General features: G+C 41.3%; 2 long non-coding RNA genes across 3 annotated transcripts; one reads left to right on the top strand and one right to left on the bottom strand.

Moving 5' to 3' along the window:
• Positions 1-461: 461 nt before the first annotated feature.
• Positions 462-14,094, top strand: LOC121867757. Its single transcript, XR_006089239.1, has 6 exons — positions 462-548; positions 1,642-1,762; positions 6,917-7,009; positions 8,167-8,373; positions 12,858-12,956; positions 13,982-14,094. It is a non-coding gene; the product is annotated as an uncharacterized LOC121867757 (long non-coding RNA).
• Positions 12,589-25,645, bottom strand: LOC121867756. 2 transcript variants are annotated; one of them, XR_006089238.1, is made up of 5 exons: positions 25,336-25,645; positions 24,663-24,851; positions 24,403-24,451; positions 13,022-13,234; positions 12,589-12,728 (listed from the first exon to the last, which is right to left on the bottom strand). It is a non-coding gene; the product is annotated as an uncharacterized LOC121867756 (long non-coding RNA). The 2 variants fall into 2 exon arrangements; XR_006089237.1 differs by lacking the exons at positions 12,589-12,728; positions 13,022-13,234 and adding an exon at positions 16,045-16,100.
• Between the last annotated feature and the right edge of the window lie 327 nt (positions 25,646-25,972).

The following is a 25,972-nucleotide window of genomic DNA, read 5'->3' on the forward strand; positions in this document are numbered from 1 at the left end:
TATGTTTGTTAACGTGTAATATGGGAGGTGCGATACATTAAGATAGTTCCCCCTTCAACATGTTACGTGCTATTTTATAAAGTCTTGGGGAATATGGCTGGAAGTTTGACCTTAACATTTGACAACTGATGCAGTGAACTGGTTATCAGGGACGAGTTTGTACGGCGCCTATAGTAACACTTTAACTGGTGTACTGGGGCGGTGCGTGCCCCCTCCCAGTACCTCCCGGGTTCGAGCCCCAGGTTGAGGATAGATTAAGAAAGATGTTCCTTAAGGCATAAACGTTTTTAACACAGCTGTATATATATTTATTTATGGCAGTATGATTAAGTTAAATAAATTCTAGATTATTGTAAATAGTCTAGCATTATATATCGGCCATTAAATCACGTCTTTAGTCTTATTAATAGAGGGTAAAGGTAAAGGGACGGCGCCCGCTCAGGAACAGACTATTAGTAAACAAACAACTGACCTGGTGGCTCAGCTGTCACCTCTGGCAGTTCTTAATTACACACAACTACAGCACCACGTCACCTGTGTGTGGGCAGGTGTGTGCTTAGTTTAATTGTTGTAACTAATGTTCTAAAGTTAATGAAGCAGCTAAAGCCAATATACGGCGACAACTGAGGCTCAGCAACAGCCCTGGGAGGCTTCAACCTGATGGCTCCCTCACCTGAGTAAACCTCCCACAACATTCACTTGCTTCACCACCTTTCATGTTCTTCTGTAGACAAATGACGATGTTTTCACCTGTAGTAATAAACGCTCTTATATACGATGACCTGACCAACCCTTTATCATTAATGGTTACCTACTTTTATTGTTCCATTTATTAACATTAAATAACATTCTTTAAAACATACATATTCATTGTTCACATTAATATTACCACAGTTACAACCAGGGTCTTATTTTCTTCAGTTTGAGATAGATAACTGACATTATGGCAACAACAGGTGGGCGTCCCATCTCCTCTTGTGTGACATTATTATTACTATATATTGTAGAAGGTCCATCCATAAACATTATTTAAAGAATATAGTTCGCATTTTTCATTTTTTTGAGGGGGGGAAGAGGGTAAAAAGCCACACAAAAGATATGAAAAGATCAAACATTGGAACACATCTTATTATTATTGCCTTATTTTGGTGGTACTGTAATTAATGATTCACTCTACACTGATTCACTTTACACTGGAGGACACATTACCACCGAGGTTTTACTCTATTGTCAATATAATTCAATCAACGTTGAGTGTATTTTGATTTTAATGTATTATAAAAGGCAAGTCTGTTCATAACATTACTAATCAAGGGAAATGTGGGGTTAAAAGAACAGAAAAACCTAACCTAACCTAACCAGGTACCTACATCCTGCCTTGAGTCACCCGTCCCATATTATATATCCATCTTGTATGTAATTGTTCTTTCTCTGTGAATTTCTTTGTTTTCATATAACAACACAGTCAAGTTGTAACACAGTACCATAAATCATTATAATTTGTTTGTAATTATATTAACAGAAGTAACTTATGATGTACTTAACACCATACAGTACAGTAGCTCATTGTATCAGGCCAGGATGTTTATAAAAATATAACACAATATTGTACTTTTATACGACTGTTCACGTTGATTTCAGAAGCATGGCCAAGTGTCTCAGGCAGTAGAGGCCTAAGGAGAGTGGCAAGAATCACTGCACTACAAAGACGGAGAAACATAATATTTCCTTCACCGCAAGATGCAGCACAGTTCAACCAAAGGTAATCCTATATTTTAATTAGTAAACTTCTTTAGGGAATAATGTGACTCTTCTGTTCAAAAACTTGCAATAAATAATTAATTTGTAAGGGGGAGCCACCTGTCCGGAAAAATGATTGTCCGAATCTTCTGGTGATGTACTAAATGTATAAAAACGATTAATAATTATTTAAAAAACAAAACAAAAATATAGCACGTAATATCCTGACCACTGGGGTTAGTTATACGTACAAACTTTTTCCTGTGAAAAAGCCATAATTTTGAGCAACATATTACTGTGCTCACATCAACCTAGAGAAGTCGACTTGTGAAAGAGACTTAGGGGTACTTGTAAGCCCGGACCTACGGCCTAGAAAACAGTGCGTTAATGTTCGAAATTAGGCAAACAGAGTACAGTATTAGATTTTATATCTAGAAGTGTAAGTAATAAGAGTGCAGAGGTCTTATTGCAACTATATCTTGCGACGCTAGTCAGGCCGCACCTCGATTATGCGGTTCAGTTCTGGTGCCCTTCTTATTGAATGGATATCAATTCACTAGAGTCGGTGCAGCGAAGAATGACGAAAATTATTCCGGGACTTAGAAACCTTCCATATCAAGATAGGTTAAAGAAACTAAACTTGCATTCCCTAGAAAGACGAAGAGTGCGGGGAGATATGATAGAAGTATTTAAGTGGGTGAAAGGAATCAATAAAGGGATATAGATAAAGTTCTTATAATATCCGAGCAGGATAGGACTCGTAGCAACGGATTTAAGTTGGATAAGTTTAGGTTTAGGAGGGAGATAGGAAGGAACTGGTTCACAAATAGGGTGGTGGACGAGTGGAACAAGCTTACCAACTTTGTAGTAAGTGCTGGAACGCTGGAAAGTTTTACAAGGAGGCTAGATAGATTCATGGATGATAGAGAGTGGTAGTAACTCTCGACAGGAGCTGCCATGCACAGACCAACCGGCCTATTGCAGACTCCATATGTTCTTCTGTTCTCAAATGTTTTAAGCTAAGGGAATAAAAGTTTTATCTCTTGTGCAACATATGAGATATTTATGCTCAAATTAATTGCTATGTTGAAAGGATTCCAGTAATGCAAGTTGTATTCTGCCAAGTCTACTCTTTTTTTATTTTTAATGGGGAATAGCTCACCCGGACACAGGTCATCGACCCACAACAGGGCTTAGGAAGCAAAAAAATGCGAGTGAAAAGAAATTAAAAATAGAAAAGAAAAATATTATATTAATCTACATCACAAAAATGCCGGCAAACCAGATTGTATGAGTATGGAAACACAGAAGAAGGCAGAGCATTCCACAGTTTAGCTGAGTGAGGAAAGAAGGAGGTACTATAACGGGTTATTATAGTGTGACAGACATCCACAGAGAAACGGTAGGCACCGCGGGCAAGACGTGTGTTACGAGCCCACGGCCTTGCCGGCGGCACACAGGATGCCAAATTCACCGAACATTGCCCATTAAAGTACCTATAAAAGAGAGAGAGTGAAGCAACATTGTAGCAAAGAGAAAGGGAAGAAAGATTATCAACTAAAGGAGGAGAGTTAATATGACGAAATGCCTTTGATTCCACCCTATCTAATAGTTGGACAGTAGAAGAGCCACCCCAGATATGAGAGCAGTACTCCAAGTTAGGACGAATGAATCCCTTATATACTTGAAGCAACTGCTCAGGAGTGAAGTAGTTACGGCATCTGTACAGCATTGCCGCTTTTGGGAGGCAGCTTTAGCAATGTATGGCTTCCATGACAGAGGAAATGGTAAGGCCTTACATATCTGTTTTAGAATTTGGCAGAACGATTGTGTCCGGAAATGTGATTGGTGGGAGATCATCTAATTTGGAAGGTGTAATTGGCAAATATTGTGTTTTATTACTATTAAATTTAACCAAGTTTCTACCTACCCATTCAGAGATGCTGCTCAGATCCACATTGATATATGTAATGATATCAGCTCTAGAAACAGATTTTGGGGAGGGGGGGAATTAGAGGGAAGTGAAAAAAGTGAAGAGTAGAATCATCAGTGTAGGAATGGATAGAATTAGTTGTAGTGTGAAGTAAATAATTGATAAAAAGAAGGAAGAGAGGAGGTAAAAAACAGAACCCTGTGGGACACCACTATTGGTAGAGAAAGAGCGAGAGATCGATCCCTCGTCAACAACTGCCATGGATCGGTTTTTCAAGGAAGCTAGAAATTAGAGAACAAGGTGGGGGAGAGAAACCATAAGAGGGAAGTTTAGAAAGCAAAGACTTGTGTCATACCCTGTCAAATGCTTTGGAGATGTCGAGGGCCACGACGAAAGATTCCCCATAATCCCTAAGAGAGGATGACCAAAGATGGGTGTAGTAGAAGAGCAGAACTTCAGTAGATCTTGCCTGGCAAAAGCCATACTGGTGATCTGAAAATGATAGTTAAGACAGTTTCAAAAATCTTAGAGAGGGATGAAGTTAGGGTAATGGGGTGATAGTTAGAGGGATTGGAATGGTCACCCTTCTTCTGGATGGGCTGAACCAAGTCATGCTTCTAAGAAGAAACTCACATCCAACCTGGATAACACACCAGCAACCCTGTGAGTGGAGATTATAGGAAAGTGTATAGGTTCAGTAGGAGGAGCAGGAGTAGCAGGGATAGTGTTAGAATTGTCTAAGGTGGAGTTAGAGGAGAATAAGGTGCCAAAGAGATTGGCTTTATCAGGGGTAGAGTTGCCTATAGAGTTATCAGGTCAGAAGAGAAGAGGGAGTACAGAAGTTATTACAGATGTTTTTGGATAAGGACCAGAAGGATTTACTAGAGGAAGAATTAGCCAGGTCAGCGGTCTTTCTTTTTATAAAATTCCGCTTGGCCCTACGAAGAACAGCCTTACAACGATTCCTAGAAGTAATGAAAGAGGTGTGGGTAATAGGAGGAGATCGTTTCATAGCTCGATATGCCCTATCTCTCACCCTGCAAGCAAGAAAGCAGGAGTGATCAAACCATGATTGTAATGTGAAAGTTTTGGTAGAAGATGGGATAAATGCACTCATACCGCCCTGTATAGCCCCAGCAATGCTGTCAACACATACCGAGACATCCCGAGTGGAAAAGTAACATTCATCCCAAGGAAAGTCAGAAAAGAATTCTCGCAAGGATTGCCAGTTTGCTCTCCGATAGTGCCATAGTTGAAGTTTAGAGAGGGCTGTGGGAGGTGGTCGTGCCAAGCTTAACTTAATAGAAATAAGTTTGTGATCAGAAGACCCTAAGGGGGCAGAAATTGAGTATGTATGAATAGTGTGAGGGGTTAGAGGTAAAACAAAGATCAAGAATGTTAGTAAGTTGATAGTGTCGATCTGGACACGTGTAGTGTGTTTAATTATTTGTTCCAGATCATTAAGTAGGAAAAAAGAGAGTGCATCAGCTCCACCTGGGTCATCCTTTGTATAGCCAAGCCACTCTCTGTGATGTACATTGAAATCCCCTAGGTAGAGGATCTCGGTGTTGGGGTGTGTGGATAGCAACGACTCATGGCAAGAAGTGAGATGGTCAAAGAGTTCCAAATAGTTGGTAGAGTTGGGAGAACAGTTTAGGAAACAAAGAAAAATAGTCATAGTTGGTAGAGATATTTTGACACAGATGACATCGTAAAGAGAAAATTCCAGATCTGTGAGTCGAGCTACAGGTGTATGTGTGTTGCATACACCTCTCTTAGAGGCTGGGAGGAGGTGAGGTGTTGACAGCTGAGCGGGGAGATTACCAAGTGCGTATTTATCAGTCAAATTCATTTTACAGTGGGATATGCTATAACGAACTGATTCTACTACGAATATTCCTATAACGACCGGTTTTACCTATAAAATTGAGAATGCTATAACGAACGAAACTCCTACAACGAACGCGGACGAATACGGGACTATTTCGTCCTGTGCATGAATATTGTTGTACCGCGGCTCATAGCAAGAGCATCAGGCGCCATATTGGTTCATTGTGTAGTCAGTGCACCACTGAACCACTGAACTTGTTGAAATTTCGTCTTTTGATGTGGAAATTCGTGTTATTTTTGTAACTATTTTGTTATACAAGTGTACAATTGTAACAATGAATCGTCAAAAGCGAGTGAGAAAGCTAATAACCCTTGAAACTAAGAAAGAAATTATAAATAAACAGACAAAGTGCCTGTAAGACAGTCACCAAAGAGGGCTAGGAAGGATGACTCCTCTCCTTCCACCTCTTCTCCATAATTCTCTCCTTCCCCCTCCTCCTCTGCCTCCTGTCCTGCATGCTAACAACACTAAGGTAAGATAAAGTACCGTATTTTTTACAATTTCCACAGAAATTTTTCAGTGTTAAGTGGTTGTATTTGGGGGCCTGGAACGGATTAATCCTATAACGAACGAATGCTATAATGAATGAGGTTCTAGAACCAATTAGATTCGTTATAACATACCCCACTGTAATTGTTGGCGAAAAAAACGAAACGCTTTTGATTGGCTGCGTGACGTGTATGGCAACGTGTGACGATTTAAGAAGGAAACACGCTGAGTGGGAGGTGAGGTAGGTGATAATGGCCGAAGATTAATGGAAGAAAATAGATAAATATCTGGCCTCCACTATCTCCGTTATTATACGTGTGCGACGGTAATGTAATAGAAGAAAATTCTTAAAATTAGACGTGTTTTTTGTATATGATAATAGATTTAGGTTGGAAAGTCGTGTGAACTAATATACCCACAACACTTCTCGAGTCGTCTGTATACATGTGTAATTTATATTCGTGTAAAATAATAACTTACAATTTGTCACTAATATCAGTGACTGTTAGTGATGACGAAACAGGTCGGTGACGATGTGGATTGGTTACAATATGGGGTCTAACCACTGTAATACCCAGAAGAGTTAATGTAATTGTTGAAGTGTTTACAGGCTCAGTGAGAAAACTTGTCAGTCCTTACCTGCGATGTGGGAAGTATCAAGAAATGGTTCAACAAAAATTCAGTTGTATAATTCTTATTTGTGACTAAATCTTCTCTAGACATGAACAGTAATACAGTATAAACTTGTTCATATTACAGTACAGTATTTATATTTTATGGTGTTAAATTCAGTACTGTATGCCTTTTGAGAAGCCATGTAATGTATTTATAATATTCCACATTTTGTTATATGATTCTTTCAGCTGACTACAGGAGGTGGGAGAGAGACAAGGCTCTTTGGAGAATCCCACACTGGCAAGACACAGCTATGCCACTCACTGGCTGCTTCTTCTCTGGTGAGTGTTTCCAGTATGATGAAGACTAAAGAATCTTTCCTAGTGTTATGTGGTGAACCCAAGAGATACCTCACAGCTGTGTGAAGGATGGTAGTAATCCTCTGCCAGTAAACCAGTTCTACAAATGTTTTCAGGTTTTTGTTTGTATATCTGAGGAATGCTCGTGTACTGTACTGCCAAATAGATTCTGACTGGCTTGTTCCTAACATTGAGATGTCACAACCCAGATGCTAGTTAAGTGAGGTGTTCCTGTAGAATTTAACGCTGACCTGAAATGGCGGAGGAATTGTTTGTGGAGGCTCAGGGTAATGACCGCAGGTTGGAAAAGGTGTACAAGAGGGTGACCACCAGAAGGAATTGTACGAATTGGTTGTATTTTGTCTACACTGATAACATGATATTAAACACATAAATGGAAATGATAATACATAAAACCTGACCTAACATACCCATAGGTTGGGTATGTTAGGTCAGGTTCCCCATAGGTTGGGTATGTTAGGTCAGGTTCTATGTATTATAGTTGTCTTTTATGTGTTTAATATCATGTTATCAGTGTAGAAAAAATACAACCAATTCGTACAATTCCTTCTGGTGGTCACCCTCTTGTACACCTTTACCAACCTGCGGTCATTACTCTGAGCCTCCACAAACAATTCCTCCTGGTGGTCACCCTCTTGTGCACCTTTACCCAGGTTTTTTTAAATATACAGTAATTTCAAACGATGCAATTTAAATAAAAATTTATTTCCTAATATATGAGCAACAGTTAAACAAAACGGCATAACTAGAGGATTTGCTGTACTGTAGTATATATTTTATAACATGTCTGCCTCTATACAACACTTTTAATGCTTGTATACAGTTAACATTAGTATAGCAAGATGGTTAATATCTAATCTTATTTACATAGCAGATCTGAAACTAGAAATGGAAAGAAGTTTGCTAAAAATACAGTATTATGGACAATGTCTTTGAACGCTTAGATTAGTGCCTTCTTGTCATCCAATATAGACGTCTAGCACAGTGCATGAAGCTGACCCAGACTTGTTGATCATAGTTTGGTTTTTTATCTTAGTAAAAATACTTTGTTAAAAAAATTATTACAGGAAATTTTTAAATCCTTTGTTGCAATAGTTGAATCTTGACATATGTTTCAGATTCCAGAGAGAATGGGTGGTGGTGGTGGTGCAGGAAAATGGCTGTACATTGAAACAGGAACATTTAGGTCTGAACACCTTCTGGCTGTTGCTGGCAAATATGGACCCACTGGTGATAGTGTTCTTGACAATGTATGGACGAGCTGACACTTCTGACCGACAGACACAATTGTTGAATGGTGCAGCAGCCTTAATGGCATATGAGGGGTGAGTTATTTAATACGTTGTTATCTTTATGGTGTACAGTGTTTCTAGTTTAGGCCTTAGATCCAGGCAGCTCTTGTAGTACAGACCGAGCATCAGACAACTAGGATCTACCTTCTTTTCCCCATAATGTAAGTCAGGGTTGACTTGTAACTCATTTTGGTATCCTGGTCTACCCTCCATCACATTGTAAACCTCAAATGAAACAGATTACTGGTAGTTGTAACTTTTTCTCTCTGGGAGTTGGGAGGTTTTATGTAAAGTAATCCAGTCCAGGCAGCACCAGCACACTCCACACCAAGGCTACATTTACCTCATTTAGGACACAAGACCAAGCAGTTAGGTCAGGCTACACCAGTGGTCCCCAACCTTGTGTAGGCTCTGGGCCACATTTGTCTTTGTAAATATAGTGAAGGGAACCAAAACTTTCCATCAACATCCATTAACAAATCTCATCTACTGTACTGTTTACTCCACAGTTAATTGTATTTTTAATGCAAGTCTAACTATTACCAGTTACACACTGTTACTCTAGGATCATGCACTCCAAAAACGAACTCCATCTTGTTATGACATACAGTATTTTAATGCAAGTCTGACTATTACCAGATACACACTGTTACTCTAGGATCATGCACTCCAAAAACGAACTCCATCTCGTTATGACATACAGTATTTTAATGCAAGTCTGACTATTACCAGTTACACACTGTTACTCCAGGATCATGCACTCCAAAAACGAACTCCATCTTGTTATGACATACAGTATTTTAATGCAAGTCTGACTATTACCAGTTACACACTGTTACTCCAGGATCATGCACTCCAAAAACGAACTCCATCTCGTTATTACATACAGTATTTTAATGCAAGTCTGACTATTACCAGTTACACTCTTTTACTCTTTACATTTACTCTAGGATCATGCACTCCAAAAACGAACTCCATCTCGTTATTACATACAGTATTTTAATGCAAGTCTGACTATTACCAGATACACACTGTTACTCCAGGATCATGCACTCCAAAAACGAACTCCATCTCGTTATTACATACAGTATTTTCATTATTTTCACTCTAACAGAATCCCCAATATTTCACAATTATCTAATAAACACCTCATGGTTCAGCAGGTGCCATGAACCACCATTACCTTTCCACACATTATCTAAATGAAACAGAGATAAAATCATTAAACATAAGTGTAAATTATAAACAAATGGATACGGTATATTGAACAACATAAGTCGCAACTCTCATTATATTAACAATTATGAGTAAACATGAGTGTATGAAGTTGGCTCAACACCTCACAGAGAGTGGCCTGGCTCTGGTGGGGCTGAGGCACTCTCTATTTCCTTACTTACTGATTTGGAACAGATAATCAAACACCCTACACGCATTCCTGATCGACTAGCTAACATTCTTGATCTTTGTTTTTCCTCTAACCCCTCACACTAGTCATACTCAATTTCTGCCCCCTTAGGGTCTTCTGATCACAATCTTATTTCTAACAAATCAAACATGGGCACGACCACCTCCCCCACCCCCCCCCCTCTAAACGTCAACTATGGCACTATCGGAGGGCAAGCTGGCAATTCTTGGGGTGAATGTTGCTTTTCCACTCGGGACGCCTCGGTATGTGCTGACAGCATTGCTGGGGCTATACAGGGTGGTATGAGTGCATTTATCCCATCTTCTACCAAAACTTTCACATTACAATCATGGTTTGATCGCTCCTGCTCTCTTGCTTGCAGGGTGAGAGATAGGGCATATCGAGCTATGAAACTATCTCCTTCTCCTATTACCCACACCTCTTTCACACCTCTTTCATTACTTCTAGGAATCGCTGTAAGGCTATTCTTCGTAGGGCCAAGCGGAATTTTATGAAAAGAAAGACCGCTGACCTGACTAATTCTTTCTCTCGTAAATCCTTCTGGTCCTTAACTAAAAACATCTGTAATAACTTCTGTGCTCCCTCTTCTCTTCTGACCTGATAACTCTATAGGCAACTCTACCCCTAATAAAGCCAATCTCTTGGACACCTTATTCTCCTCTAACTCCACCTTAGACAATTCCCACTCTACCCCTGCTACTCCTACTGAACCTATACACTTTCCTATAATTTCCACTTGCAGGGTTGCTGGTGTGTTATCCAGGTCGGATGTGAGTACGGCGCATGGACCGGACGGAATACCCCCTCGTGTTCTGAGGGAGTGTGCTGAAGTTCTGGCCCCTGTGCTTGCTCGCCTCTTTTGCCTCTGCCTCAAAACCCAAACTTTTCTTTCTTCTTGGAAGCTTGCCTTGGTCTCATCCCAGCCCAAAGAAGGGTGACCATTCTAATCCCTCTAACTATCGCCCCATTGCCCTAACTTCATCCCTCTCTTAAGATTTTCGAAACGATCTTGAACTCTCATTTTCTCCGTCACCTTGAATGCCATTCTCTTTTCTCAGATCACCAGTATGGCTTTTGCCAGGCAAGATCTACTGTAGTTCTGCTCTCCTATTGCACCCATCTTTGGTCATCCTCTCTTAGGGATTATGGGGAAACTTTCGTCGTGGCCCTCGACATCTCCAAAGCATTTGACAGGGTATGGCACAAGTCTTTTTTTGCTTTCTAAACTTCCCTCTTATGGTTTCTCTCCCCCACTCTGTTTTCTAATCTCTAGCTCCCTTGAGAACCGATCCATGGCAGTTGTTGTCTAGGGATCGATCTCTCGCTCTTTCTCTACCAATAGTGGTGTCCCACAGGGTTCTGTTCTTTTATCTACTCTCTTCCTTATTTTTATCAATGATTTACTTCACACTACAACTAATTCTATCCATTCTTACGCTGATGATTCTACTCTTCACTCTTCACATTTTTCCCTTCCCCCTAATATTCAAACTAGATCTGTTTCTAGAGCTGATATCATAACATCTATCAATGTGGATCTGTGCAGCATCTCTGAATGGGGAGGTAGAAGCTTGGTTAAATTTAATAGTAATAAAACTCAGTATTTGCCAATTACACTTTCTAAATTAGATGATCTCCCACCAATTACATTTCAGGATGCAATCGTTCTGTCAAATTTTAAAGTAGATATGCTAGGCCTCACCATTTCCTCTAATATGTCATGGAAGCCACACATCCTCAACATTGCTAAAGCTGCAATGCTGTACAGATGCCGTAACTACTTTACTCCTGAGCAGTTGCTTCAAGTATATAAGGGATTCATTCGTCCTAACTTGGAGTACTGCTCTCATATCTGGGGTGACATTTCGTCTTATTAACTCTCCTCCTTTAGTTGATAATAATCTTTCTTCCCTTTCTCTTTGCCACAATGTTGCTTCACACTCTCTCTTTTACAGGTACTTAACGGGCAATGTTCGGTGGATTTGGCATCCTGTGTACCCAGTGCCGGATTTAGACCTGTGGAGGCCCATGGGCAGCCTCTTTGTGGAGGCCCCCTCATTATATCTACCCAAGAGGGTGGGGTGGCGAGTGAAGCGAGCCTAAACATCTGGGAGTTCTGGGGGGCGCAGTAAGCCCCCCGGGAAAATTTTGAAATTTGAACACTTCTTTGGAGAATTTTGAAGCCATATGCAGTTATATTGAGGAAATTAGAACATTTAGAAATTTTTAATTAACTGTATATTTATTGATAGTGTACAAATTCCCAACACACACACACACAAAAGTGAGACATGACTGGAGTCATTCATGTGGTTTCAAGTCGACCAGCCCTGATATGTCAAAAATTTTCAAGAGACTTCACAGAAAAGAATATATTATTAGTTATTACAGAGAGATGATTCTTTGCATTATTCATGAATTTCAAGGAGTAGCTAGCCTGATTTCTATCTCGCTTCTTGCTGAACATAGTTTTATGTGATGGAATAGATAAACATGAATTTTAAAGAATGAAAATAAAAATAATCCAAATGAATAAACAAATAAATAAAATATTGTAATATGTGGAGGCCCCCGGATTGTGGAGGCCCCTGGGCAGCTGCCCACTTTGTCCACTCCTGAATGCGGCCCTGTGTGTACCGCCGGCAAGGCCGTGGGCTCGTAACACAAGTCTTGCCCGCGGTGCCCACCGTTTCTCTGTGGATGTTAGTCACACTATAATAACCCGTTATAGTACATCCTTCTTTCCTCACACTGTGGAATGCTCTGCCTTCTTCTGTGTTTCCATACTCATACAATCTGTCTCACTTCAAAAAGCTGGTTTTCCGCCATCTTCGCAGTGTAGATTAATATAATATTTTTCTTTTCTATTTTTAATTTCTTTTTACTCTTATGTTTTCACCCCCAGGCCTCGTTGTGGGTCGATGACCTGTGCCCCGGTGGGCCATTCTCCTTTGGTTGATAACTGATGGAGGAAATACGTTATGAATGACCATAAGTTATGCTTAGAGTTACTTTTGTTGATTAAAATAAGACCAAGAAAATGGTTTAAAATAATTTGTTGTTTACAGCACAGTATTATTTTATTTTTCAGTTACGTGAGATATTTATTGAGATCCGCTACACCTTGGGATCCAACCTGACCAATGGCCAAGGGTATCCTTTAGAAATTAAGGCTCAACTGACTGCCAAGGTAGGCCTAATATTAATAATTATTCAGTAAGTTTGTTGTACAGATTTACAATAGGATACACATACTGTATATATAAACTGTGCAGGTATCGGTGATATCTCCGTTAGCCGGAACAATTGATGCAGAGCTCTTATGGGGATGAAAGTCTTCTGGCTGACGAAACGACTCTCTCGAACCACAAGACCCTTAATCCAGCCCTCTGGACTTAATTAGCTCCTGGCCCACAAGACCCTTAATCCAGCCCTCTGCCCTAGGACTAACTCTTGTCTTTTCTTCATCTGGAGAATTAATTGTAGTTAATATTCGGTAATAAGTAAAACAAATGTTAGGATAAATAATTTGTTTATATAAATGTTACATGTCTCAGCTGACTCCCATAGTAACCTTTGCTTGGCACTCACACAAAGTCACTACTCCTGATCAGCATTACTCTCTGCCTTAACACAGAAGCTTAAAGACAAATTATTTAAGACAAGACAGTGAGGTTAATATTAAGTGTAGCAGATAGACCAAAGCAACTGAGTCTGACTCACTCTTATAGGATATTCAACAGACTGTGGCCAGACTATTCAACACCAACATGAACCGACAGGTCACTAGAGAGAGGGAACATATTCTTGTGGTATACAGTACTGTACTGTACCTGGTGTTGGCAGTCAAGCAAAAAACACTTTCTTCTTCACAGTTATAAAAGACTGAAACAAGTTAACAAACTACATCAAAACCAGTAATAGTGTAAAACAATTAATAACAGATGAAGCTGTTTCTGTATTAACCACAAAATATTGTATTGTTGAAGTGATCTGCCAACCTCAGTTAGTCCAAGTACAATGTAATGACTGTTGAATTTACCAGAAAACTTTCACTATTTCTCCTGTAGACATACTATTACTGATTAGAGACCTGGCCTAAACCAAGGACCCCACTGTAAATAAGTATCTGATGGCTTTACCAAGTAGTAAGTCTGTGAATCAATCTATTTATCATTAAATCTATATAACTATTTATATCATCTAACCTTACAGAAGTGAAGAACAAGGGACAGGCTGATGACAGGAGGCTACTTCACCTCCACCAGATGACTGAGGCTGCATCATCACCTCCAGATGACTGAGGCTGCATCACCACCACCAGATGACTGAGGCTGCATCACCACCACCAGATGACTGAGGCTGCATCATCACCTCCAGATGACTGAGGCTGCATCACCACCACCAGATGACTGAGGCTGCATCCACCAGATGACTGAGGCTGCATCACCTCCACCAGATGACTGAGGCTGCATCACCACCTCCAGATGACTGAGGCTGCATCACCACCACACCAGATGACTGAGGCTGCATCACCACCACCAGATGACTGAGGCTGCATCACCTCCACCAGATGACTGAGGCTGCATCACCACCACCAGATGACTGGGCAGCATCACCACCACCACCAGATGACTGAGGCTGCATCACCACCACCAGATGACTGAGGCTGCATCACCACTCACCAGATGACTGAGGCCACCACCTCCACCAGATGACTGAGGCTGCATCACCTCCACCAGATGACTGAGGCCGCATCACCACCACCAGATGATTGGGCTGCATCACCACCACCAGATGACTGAGGCTGCATCACCACCACCAGATGACTGAGGCTGCATCACCACCACCAGATGACTGAGGCTGCATCACCACCACCAGATGACTGAGGCTGCATCACCACCACCAGATGACTGGAGGCTGCATCACCACCACCAGATGATCATTGAGGCTGCATCACCACCACCAGATGACTGAGGCTGCATCACCACCACCAGATGACGAGGCTGCATCACCTCCACCAGATGACTGAGGCTGCATCACCACCACCAGATGACTGAGGGCTGCATCACCACCACCAGATGACTGAGGCTGCATCACCACCACCAGATGACTGAGGCTGCATCACCACCTCCAGACAAGTATTTGTATATATTAAAATTTCAGTGAATATGTAAACAAAATTACTGACTCTTCTTACCACATATTGTTATTACTAGGAGAACATTGTCAGATAAACACACAGTCGACCACATTCTTATACAGTACAATCACCTGAAGATCAGCCCCCAACTTAAGTCATGCACAGATCAGCCCCCAACTTAAGTCATGTACAGATCAGACCCCAACTTAAGTCATGTACAGATCAGACCCCAACTTAAGTCATGTAAAGATCAGACCCCAACTTAAGTCATGTACAGATCAGACCCCAACTTAAGTCATGTACAGATCAGCCCCCAACTTAAGTCATGTAAAGATCAGACCCCAACTTAAGTCATGTACAGATCAGACCCCAACTTAAGTCATGTACAGATCAGCCCCCAACTTAAGTCATGTAAAGATCAGCCCCCACCTTAAGTCATGTACAGATCAGCCAATTCATGTACAGATCAGCCCCCAACTTATATCACCTGAAGATTAATCACCAAACCTAACCCTCTGTACACACTCTTATCTATAGATGTAAACTGGTCTCTAAGAATATCCCAAAACTGTCATTAGGTATTTTTCTGTTTTTGTTGAATAGATAGAGTAAATATGTTCCCGGCACAGAGAAATGTGAAGAAAATGGCTGGTTACTGGTATTTGGTGGTGTGGTGGCAGTGTGGTAGCGGTGGTGGTGGGAGTGGCAGTGTGGTAGCGGTGGTGGTGGTTGAGTGGTAGTGGTGGGGGTGGCAGTGTGGTCGTGGTGGTGGTAGGGTGGGTGGGGTGGAAGTGGCAGTGTGGGGTTATGTGATATTTGGTTCACACTCAGGATGGGATGGAGAAAGGAAACTCACAATGTGCTCTCTGTATACATGTTATATTGGATGTACAATGCAGCTTGGTGCTGGGAAGGCAGCGTGGTTACAAGCGTGATGTAGAGAGAGCTGGTTGGTGAGGGTGCTCAGAGGAGGACCAGCTTGTGGGTCGCCATGCTCGCCGGCGGGAGCGAGGACCGCCAGGCAGGCGGAGGAGGAGCGAGGACCGCCAGGCAGGGGCGGAGGAGGAGGTGTTGCTTGCTGGTGGCTGTGGGTAGAAAGAGCGGTCACCACGAGGTGTGGGTCGCCATGGTCTTCGGCTGGAGCGAGGGCCGCCAGGCAGGAGTAGAGGAGGAGGTGTTGCTTGCTGGTGGCTGTGGGTAGAAAGAGAGGTAGGTCACTATGAGGTCAGGTCTTATATAGCGGAGGTAGGCGTGGCTTAACAGTTGACCTCCGTCATGTAAGGCGGCGTTGGTTGACCTAGACCACGAGGCATACACTGGGGAATTCGCGGGGTCGACTACTCAGCGACAAGCGTTTGTAGGGGAGGAATCCACTACAGCAGTATGGTAGTGGTGGCAATGTGGTAGTGATGGTGGGGGTGTGGTAGGGTGGATGGTGTAGTAGTGATGGTGGGGGTGGGTGGTGGCTGTGTGGTGGTGTAACAAAATCTCAGTAAATGGCTGGTAAGAGACAGAGTCCTAGCGTATTACCTGTACATACTAAGACAACTGTAAACTTGTATAACGTTATTAATAAATATCTACCTAACTACACTACCTACAAGTGCTATACTTATATTTACTGTACATATACACAACTACTTTACCCAGTTAGTCACACATTTAAACTGAGGACCACAACACATATCTTCTTGTGTATTATGTACTGTATATTAAACTTGTATCTGAACTAATAGGTCTATTGTATTATGTAGTGTATAATAAACTTGTATATAAACTCGTAATAGGTCTATTGTATTATGTAGTGTATAATAAACTTGTATATAAACTCGTAATAGGTCTATTGTATTATGTAGTGGTCTATATTATGTAGTGTATACTTGTATATAAACTCGTAATAGGTCTATTGTATTATGTAGTATATAATAAACTTGTATATAAACTCGTAATAGGTCTATTGTATTATGTAGTGTATAATAAACTTGTATATAAACTCGTAATAGGTCTATTGTATTATGTAGTGTATAATAAACTTGTATATAAACTCGTAATAGGTCTATTGTATTATGTAGTGTATAATAAACTTGTATATAAACTCGTAATAGGTCTATTGTATTATGTAGTGTATAATAAACTTGTATATAAACTCGTAATAGGTCTATTGTATTATGTAGTATATAATAAACTTGTATATAAACTCGTAATAGGTCTATTGTATTATGTAGTGTATAATAAACTTGTATATAAACTCGTAATAGGTCTATTGTATTATGTAGTATATAATAAACTTGTATATAAACTCGTAATAGGTCTATTGTATTATGTAGTATATAATAAACTTGTATATAAACTCGTAATAGGTCTATTGTATTATGTAGTATATAATAAACTTGTATATAAACTCGTAATAGGTCTATTGTATTATGTAGTATATAATAAACTTGTATATAAACTCGTAATAGGTCTATTGTATTATGTAGTGTATAATAAACTTGTATCTGTAGTTGATACCCTGATGTGTAGGCTACTTTACTGTACGGTATTGGACTACAAATATTGTTTCTCTTGTTCCAAGTATAATGTATTAATAAAGCCTCTAAGTGCTCAACTGTAGTATCCATAATGTATTTTTATTGTACATGTGATTAATTGACAATACAAATGACTAAATCCGTCTAAATTGTGTATTTTTAAACCTTGGTGGGACGTGACAGCAGAAAGTATTGATGTTGTTGAATACTAGATTATAATAATGATATTGTTAATAATAATAGGATCGTTTTGAATATTGTAAGACTACTAAAAGGTGGATACTGTCCCCTTGAATATAGTGTATGTAAAGACAACATGTACAATATAGTGTATGTAAAGACAACATGTACAATATAGTGTATGTAAAGACAACATGTACAATATAGTGTATGTAAAGACAAGATTATGTTTTATTTTATCGTGTTGACCATTGATCGGCTCGTTGGCCGCCCGGGTGATGGGTGAGGTGTGTGTGACACACTGTTGACAAGTACTGGTCATGTACGGGCTCGTGAACGTGGTCAAGTGTGGTCTTGACAGAGGTGACACTCGGTGCCGTCACAAGACTCTGTGGTAGACTGTTCCAAGAGTTGACAACTGTGACGGTGAAAAAGTTTGCCTTGAGAGTTTTGTGGGAGGGAGATGTGGTAAGTTGACTACTGGCCACACTGTACACTGGGTCCTTGTACTGCACCCTGAGAGGTAATGTTCTCTTCTCTCTATATGACGAAGCAACGCAACTACTGGAATTGTGTTGTGGACAGTGAAGGACAGACCAAGACTATGAATATATCATGAAGTTTAATAAAAACTGAAAACCTGTATTCACTAATGAAATATAATAGTTACTGGTGCTCAGTTTTCTATGATGAAATATAATAGTTAGTCCTCATCCGACTTCTGTGACGAAATATAAGAGTTAATTCCCAAAATGAATGAATTAATCAGTTTTGTGTGAACGTTTATTCTTTCTGATAATGCTATTAATTAGTAAATATAAAATAGATTATGATATTAAAGACTTATTTGATTATTCCCGTAATTAATGAAGTAATTACATAAATTCATGTAACTCGTCCAAATTGATGGCATGTAAAAGTACTTCAGAAAAGTAGGCTCCAGGGGCTCCTATTTTGATTCTATCCCCGGAGCGTCCTTTTTCTTTTCTACTTTATTTTCGTTTCATTATTCCCTAAAAGTGACTTAAACTTGAATCTGGATGAGAAATATAATGTCTTAATGTACACGTGAACTGCCTCAGTCCCTCACCTCAGAGTCATAAAGCAAAATGAATCATCAGACAATTTAAACATTTGTTCACCTTCACCGACCACCGAGGCCCAGTGGCCAGAGTGGCCTCCCACGGCTGGTGGCCAGAGTGGCCTCCCACGGCTGGTGGCCAGAGTGGCCTCCCGCGGCTGGTGGGCCGAGTGGCCTCCCACGGCTGGTGGCCAGAGTGGCCTCCCGCGGCTGGTGGGCCGAGTTCAGTCCCCGGCACCGCTTCCTTGTTCTTTTTCTTTTTTAATCTTCTTTATTTCGCTTTATTATTGCCTAAAAGTGACTTATAACTTAAATTGGATGAGAAATATGATGTTTTAATGTATGTTAACGCATACCCGTGTTTCGGAGCTTCAATTGCTTCAATGAAGCATCGAAATGATTCAGTGAAGCTTCAGTGACGTCACTGTGAACCCTGGTATATAAGGCCTCGACTCGCGTATTTCTGCCATTTTTCAATCATCGTTCACCGCCGACTGGTTCAAGGCAGGTAAGTCCCACACCTCTTATGTCTCCATTATATACGCCTAATTTATTTTCCCGGACGTGTATTATATGCACAGTGACCAATAGAAATAGTTATTTCTTGGATATAGTTTAATAATAATGCTTATTATAATTAATTATGACGTTAAGATAATAGTTGCCGGCCGGTAGTTTGAGCAGTTGTTACCTCGTACCCCAAGTTTCTCGGGGCTCCAAGGTCTATGGTATCAACCTTGCACTTTAAACAAATAATAGTCTTATATTAAGTGTTATTCTAGTCAGTCATTTCTTAGTTTTTTCAAACATTCCGCCAAACTCGACATGACAAACGAGCCTTAACTACAAGCCGGCAGCGGGTAACGAGCGTAAACCTAACGTAATTATTGACACAATAATCATCCATTAATAGAGTACAATGACCAGATAGTTATATTATACTTTATTTAACATTTTCCCACTTTTGGGGGAGCCGGGTGGCCATTACTACACGTTTTCCCACTACATCTTAGCCCTGGCCACTTTTGGGGGAGCCGGGTGGCCATTACTACACGTTTTCCCACTACTTCTTAGCCCTGGCCACTTTTGGGGGAGCCGGGTGGCCATTACTACACGTTTTCCCACTACTTCTTAGCCCTGGCCACTTTTGGGGGAGCCGGGTGGCCATTACTACACATTTTCCCACTACTTCTTAGCCCTGGCCACTTTTGGAACCGGGTGGCCATAATTACACGTTTTCCCACTATCTTAGCCCTGGCCACTTTTGGAGCCGGGTGGCCATTACTACACGTTTTTCCACCATCTTAGCCCTGGCCACTTTTGGAGCCGGGTGGCCATAATCGTTCCCACTACATCTTCCTCGCCACTTTTGAAACGGGTGGCCATTACGTTTTCCACATCTTAGCCCTGGCCACTTTTGAAGCCGGGTGGCCATAATTACGTTCCTACTTCTTAGCTGGCCACTTTTGAGCGGGTGGCCATTACTACACGTTTTCCCACTACATCTTAGCCCTGCCACTTTTGGAGCCGGGTGGCCATACTACGTTTTCACTACATCTTAGCTGGCCACTTTTGAAACCGGGTGGCCATTACTACATTTCCACTACTTCTTAGCCCTGGCCACTTTGGGGAGCCGGGTGGCCATAATCACGTTTTCCACTACATCTTAGCCCTGGCCACTTTTGGGGGCCGGGTGGCCATTACTACATTTCCTACTTCTTAGCCCTGGCCACTTTGGGAGCCGGGTGGCCATAATTACACGTTTTCCCACATCTTAGCCTGGCCACTTTTGAGCCGGGTGGCCATTACCACATTTTCCTTCTTAGCTGGCCACTTTTGGGGAGCCGGGTGGCCATAATACACTTTTCCCACTACATCTTAGCCCTGGCCACTTTGAGGCCGGGTGGTAATTACACATTTTCCCACTACTTCTTAGCCCTGGCCACTTTGGGAGCCGGGTGTCACTCAATTATTTCCTACATCTCAGCCCTGGCCACTTTTGGAGCCGGGTGGCCAAACTTTCATCACTGTCTTAAAAACTAAACATAAATATAACAGTTTGAGATACAAATATTATGGTTATTTCTTGACTGAATCTTGGACAAATATTTTGGTTTAATAGTTCGTGTGTTTGTGTGGGGGGGGGCTGTGGAGGCGTGTGGGGCTGGAGTGTGTGTGGAGGGCTGTGTTGGAGGCGTTTGAGGTGGAGTGTGTGTGGGGGGGCTGTGTTGGAGGCGTCTGGGGACTGGAGTGTGTGTGTGTGTGTGGGGGGTGGTTATGTTGGAGGGAGAGCTGTGTTGGAGGGGTCTGGGAGGTGGAGTGTGTGTGTGTGTGTGGGGGGGTGGTTATGTTGGAGGTCTGGGGGTGGAGAGTGTGTGTGTGTGTGGGGGTGGGGTCTGTTGGAGGGTCAGGGAGGTGGAGAGAGAAATAGTGTGGGGGGCTGTGTTGGAGGGTCTGGGAGGTGGAGAGTGTGTGGGGGTGTGTTGGAGGGTCTGTGGAGAGTGTGTGTGTGTGTGTGTGTGTGGGGGGGTCTGTTGGAGGGGTCTGGGAGGTGGAGATAGTGTGTGGGGGTTGTTGGAGGGTCTGGGGTGAAAGAATGGGGGGGGCTGTGTTGGAGGGGTCTGAGAGGTGGTGTGTGTGTGGGGGCGGGGGACTGTTGGAGGGGGCTGAGGACTTGGTAAAGGTCAATAGTGGTATACAAGTGTACAGGACTAACTGTCAATTACTTACAGTATTATAGTGATCATTGGTCGTAGTTAATACAACTAAACTGGTCGGTTGTAGTTGGGTTTAAACTAATAACTTAACTTGGAATAAATGTAACTAACCTAGACTGACCCAAATTAATAAATTACCTGTGATACAGTATATATATTGTATAACAAATACGTACGGTATAATATAGAGCGTAACTTATAACATTTGTAAGTTAATGGATCATAAATTGAAAGTTAGTTTTGGGGTTAACAATAATGACTGGTTGAGTTTAAAATCAATCAATAGCTTGTGTACTACTCAGTTTCCTTTTCAAAATCTAATACTGTACTCTACTGACTTGATCCTCAGGTGAAGTTGGCCCCAGTAACATCGTAAGGAGATGCAACTTGAAATGTCTGAACAGGTAAAGTTAACATACTGAGTTTGATTAATGCTTGTGTATTGGCATACAGGGAGAGCAGGTTTATACTAGGGGAACACTTAAGGGGGCTTGAGTAAGGGTTCATTAAGTGGTAAACCTTGTGTGAAACCACTGTGGAGAGGTTTAGTAGTGTAGCAGTATTAGTGATGAAGGCTTGTAATGATTGGCTATACTGTTGTTGTGGTAATGTTAGTTATTGAGGTATTAACTACAACACTAATGCGTCTTAAAATTATACTTTTTTGTAGATAAGTTATTTCAGTAAACAGTTGGGGACAGTATAAGTACATGTAGTCTGGTGGTAGATGTTAATTGTTGGTTTAATTTTGTACATAAATTACAACTTTAAACATGTTGCAGATGACAGCTGATGTACGTGATGACCAATGGAGAGGAAGAGAACCTGAGCAAGATGTATCCCCCAGCATGTTACTTCAGCCTCATCAGTTAAGTTACTTATGTATCTTAGTATGGCCAGCCCAGAGTACTGGAGGTAAAACTAAAGAGGCGGTGGGGGCTGGAAGTGCAGTGGAGGGCTCTGGGGGGCGGTGCGGTGGGAGGCGCCGTGCCGTGGGAGAGCGCTCGTGCAGTGGGAGGCGCGCCTGGAGGCGCTCGTGCGGGGGCGCTACTCGTGGGTGGAGCGCTTGCGTGCGGAGAGGAGGCGGTGGTGGGAGAAATGGGAGGGGCATGGCTGGTGATGCTCACACAATGGTGAATGGAGTGCATGTTACAAATGTGATGCCAAAAATAGCATGTACTGTGAAGGCTTGTGTGGGATGATGCCTAAGACAAGACTGCTGCAGCCATAAGTGAGGAGGAAGGAAGATGCTCCTGTAAGGTGGTACAGGAGGGTGGATGGATAGAAGTAAGAATGCAAGTTTAGGTTCAAATAAATTCTGGAGTAAATGTTGTGTATTGGGAGACATACAGTGAGGTTAAGATTGATCTAAATTAAATAATATTACTACAGGTGGTTGGTGAACAAGATGGACCAGATACAACCAGGCAGCAAGGTGACCACTACTGTACAGCACCCCACACCTTGATGACTACTGTACCACCATACTAAGAGAGAACAAAAGGTGTTCTGTACACTACTAAGATTAGTGTTAAAGTTAAGTATTACTGGATCTTCTGTTTAACTTAACGATACTTGAGAAAATATTTAAAGTAATGCAGTGAAGAACATACAGTATAAGTAGACCTCAATATTGTGTATTGGTAGTGATATAAAATGGTTTAAATAATTCAGATGTACAAGATCTGAATTCAAACTCATGTTGCAGGTGTTTAGTGTACAAGATGGACCAGACACAACCAGGTGACCACTACTGTACAGCGCCCCACACCTTGATGACCACCACCTTACTAAGAGAGAACAAAAGGTGTTCTGTACACTACTAAGATTAGTGTTAAAGTTAAGTATTACTGGATCTTCTGTATAACTTAACAATACTTGAGAAAATATTTAAAGTAATGCAGTGAAGAACATACAGTAGAAGTAGACCTCAATATTGTGTATTGGTAGTGATATAAAATGGTTTAAATAATTCAGATGTACAAGATCTGAATTCAAACTCGTGTTGCAGGTGTTTAGTGTACAAGATGGACCAGACACAACCAGGTGACCACTACTGTACAGCGCCCACACCTTGATGACCACCACCTTACTAAGAGAGAACAAAAGGTGTTCTGTACACTACTAAGATTAGTGTTAAAGTTAAGTATTACTGGATCTTCTGTTTAACTTTACAATACTTGAGAAAATATTTAAAGTAATGCAGTGAAGAACATACAGTATAAGTAGACCTCAATATTGTGTATTGGTAGTGATATAAAATAGCTTAATTTATTATATTACAGTTGTTTGGTGTACAAGATGGACCAGGCAGTAAGGTGACCACTACTGTACAGGGTCCCACACCTTGACTACTGTACCACCTTACTAAGAACAATTGGTGTTCTGTACACTAAAGTTAAGTATTACTGGACCCTCTTCCATATAATTTAACAAAACTTGAGAATATACCTAAAGTAATTGAAGAATGTACAAGTAAACCTCTATTACAGCCTCACAAACATTAATAATAACTATATACATTATGTAAGGCATTACCTATCATGGTAGCCAAAGTATTGTGGTTACCAAAATTGTTAATTTTATATATTTTTTGTCCACAGGTGAAGTATCAACAAGAGGGACATCAACCAAATGGATCCATTTATCTGTGGTTTGTAAAACTAAGTGTAATAAGTAATGGTTGTTGAGTATGGGGCGGCGCTCGTACTGGGGGGGAGAGAGGACGCGTGCTGGGGGGACGCTCGTACTGGGGGAGGACGCTCGTACTGGGGGAGGGGGGGCGCTCGTACTGGAGGCGGCGTTTATAATGGTTTGCTCTTCAACAATATCTGTATGCTGTATAATCCAATAAATAAATATATAAACTTTACGTTTCATATTCCCAAGTTGAATAATATTAATATAAACCATAAGTACAATAATGTGTGTATATATACACAGTACAGTACATGGAAGTAAAATACAGTAAGAGTTATACTTACTAATTGTTGACAATCTGGACACCAATTGTTGAATGGCCGTCCGTTTTACCTGTAAATAGAGACGATAAATCGCGTAAAATTGTAATATACAATATGTACCCACCCACTAAAGACTGGTCAAATTTATAAAAATATCTGTACTGTTAAGCCAAAATTATTCACAAAGTAAAAACTTCCATTATTATCTAAAGCTAAATTTTGTGTAGGACCAAAACCTGAGATTCATTCTAAAACATTAAGGTCTAGTGAAATAAACTTACCTTGTGGAGTCCACAATATAAAGGGTAGAGAAATCCAAGACCTGTGACGATGCATCAGTCACTAATCCAAGACCTGTGACGATGCATCAGTCACTCGTCCAAGACCTGTGAAGATGCCTCAATCACCCATCCAAGACCTGTGACCATGCCTGTCACTATCATCCAAGACCTGTGACGATGCCTCAGTATCTGCCGAGAAACAACAGTATAGCTGTGCTGCTCTGTACAAGATGTTACCTTGTGTGATAACTTAAAAGTTCTCTCATTATCTTGTGTTAATATTATATAGTGTCGGTATAACATGATGCTATATGACCAGGATATATTATATTATTCCTGTATCTTTAACTTTACAACTGTTATTGTAATAAACGTGTAGTGTATATAATAAAAAATATACTGTATATTCAATTCTTTATTTTTTATCACCTATATACAACCAAGCTAAAATATCATTGTACACTATGTATTTTTCTCTGTTGCTGACAACAAATCTTCTTCATTATAAAGCTGTGTGAATAAGGTAAGTGTTTGGTGATAATACTGCAGTAGCCCTCCTCCTTTATCCGGGCTGGGGACCGGCATGTTCGGCTGAACAAGGCGGAGTTACTACTGTGTATTCTACGTCTAACTACGGTGCTGTTAGTACCAATATAAACTTAACCTTTATTACCTCCTCCAGGCAGCACCTTGTTGTAGGTCCACAGTCAGTCATACAAACCTGGAATACAAAAAGTTTAAGACAACATTCAGAAATACTTGTATATAAACATTATATATTGTCATAAGTACTTTACCTGTTTGGTGGAGTTCTCGACCAGCCTGACGTTCACCTCGGCCACACAATCTGAAACAGAAACAAACAATCAGTCTCATCCACACACACTAAGGGTGTGTTGGGTGGGAGGAAAGGTGAGGGAGAGAGTATGGGTGAGGGTGTGTGTATGGGAGAACCTCCCACACACACACCCTCACCCATACACTCTCCCTCACCTTTACCTCCTACAGAACACACCCTCCTACCAACCCTCCCTCCCTCCCTCCCACCCACCTCCCTTCCTGCCCATCCCACCCCACCTCCTACACCACCCAACCCTCCTCCTACACCACCTCCCCTCCCACCCAACTCACCTCCCTTCCCACCCACCCAACCCTCCCTCCCTGGATGGGAAGAAGGGTGTGTGGATGGAAGGAAAGTGTGTAGATGGAAGGAAAGGTGTGTAGATGGAAGGAAAGGTGTGTGGATAGGAAGAAGAGGGTGTGGATGGGAAGAAGAGGGTGTGGTGATATCCCTCCGCCATGTCAACACA

This window comes from Homarus americanus, unplaced genomic scaffold (assembly GCF_018991925.1).
Source record: "Homarus americanus isolate GMGI-L3 unplaced genomic scaffold, GMGI_Hamer_2.0 scaffold46583, whole genome shotgun sequence".
In the NCBI taxonomy this organism is placed as follows: Eukaryota; Metazoa; Arthropoda; class Malacostraca; order Decapoda; family Nephropidae; genus Homarus; species Homarus americanus.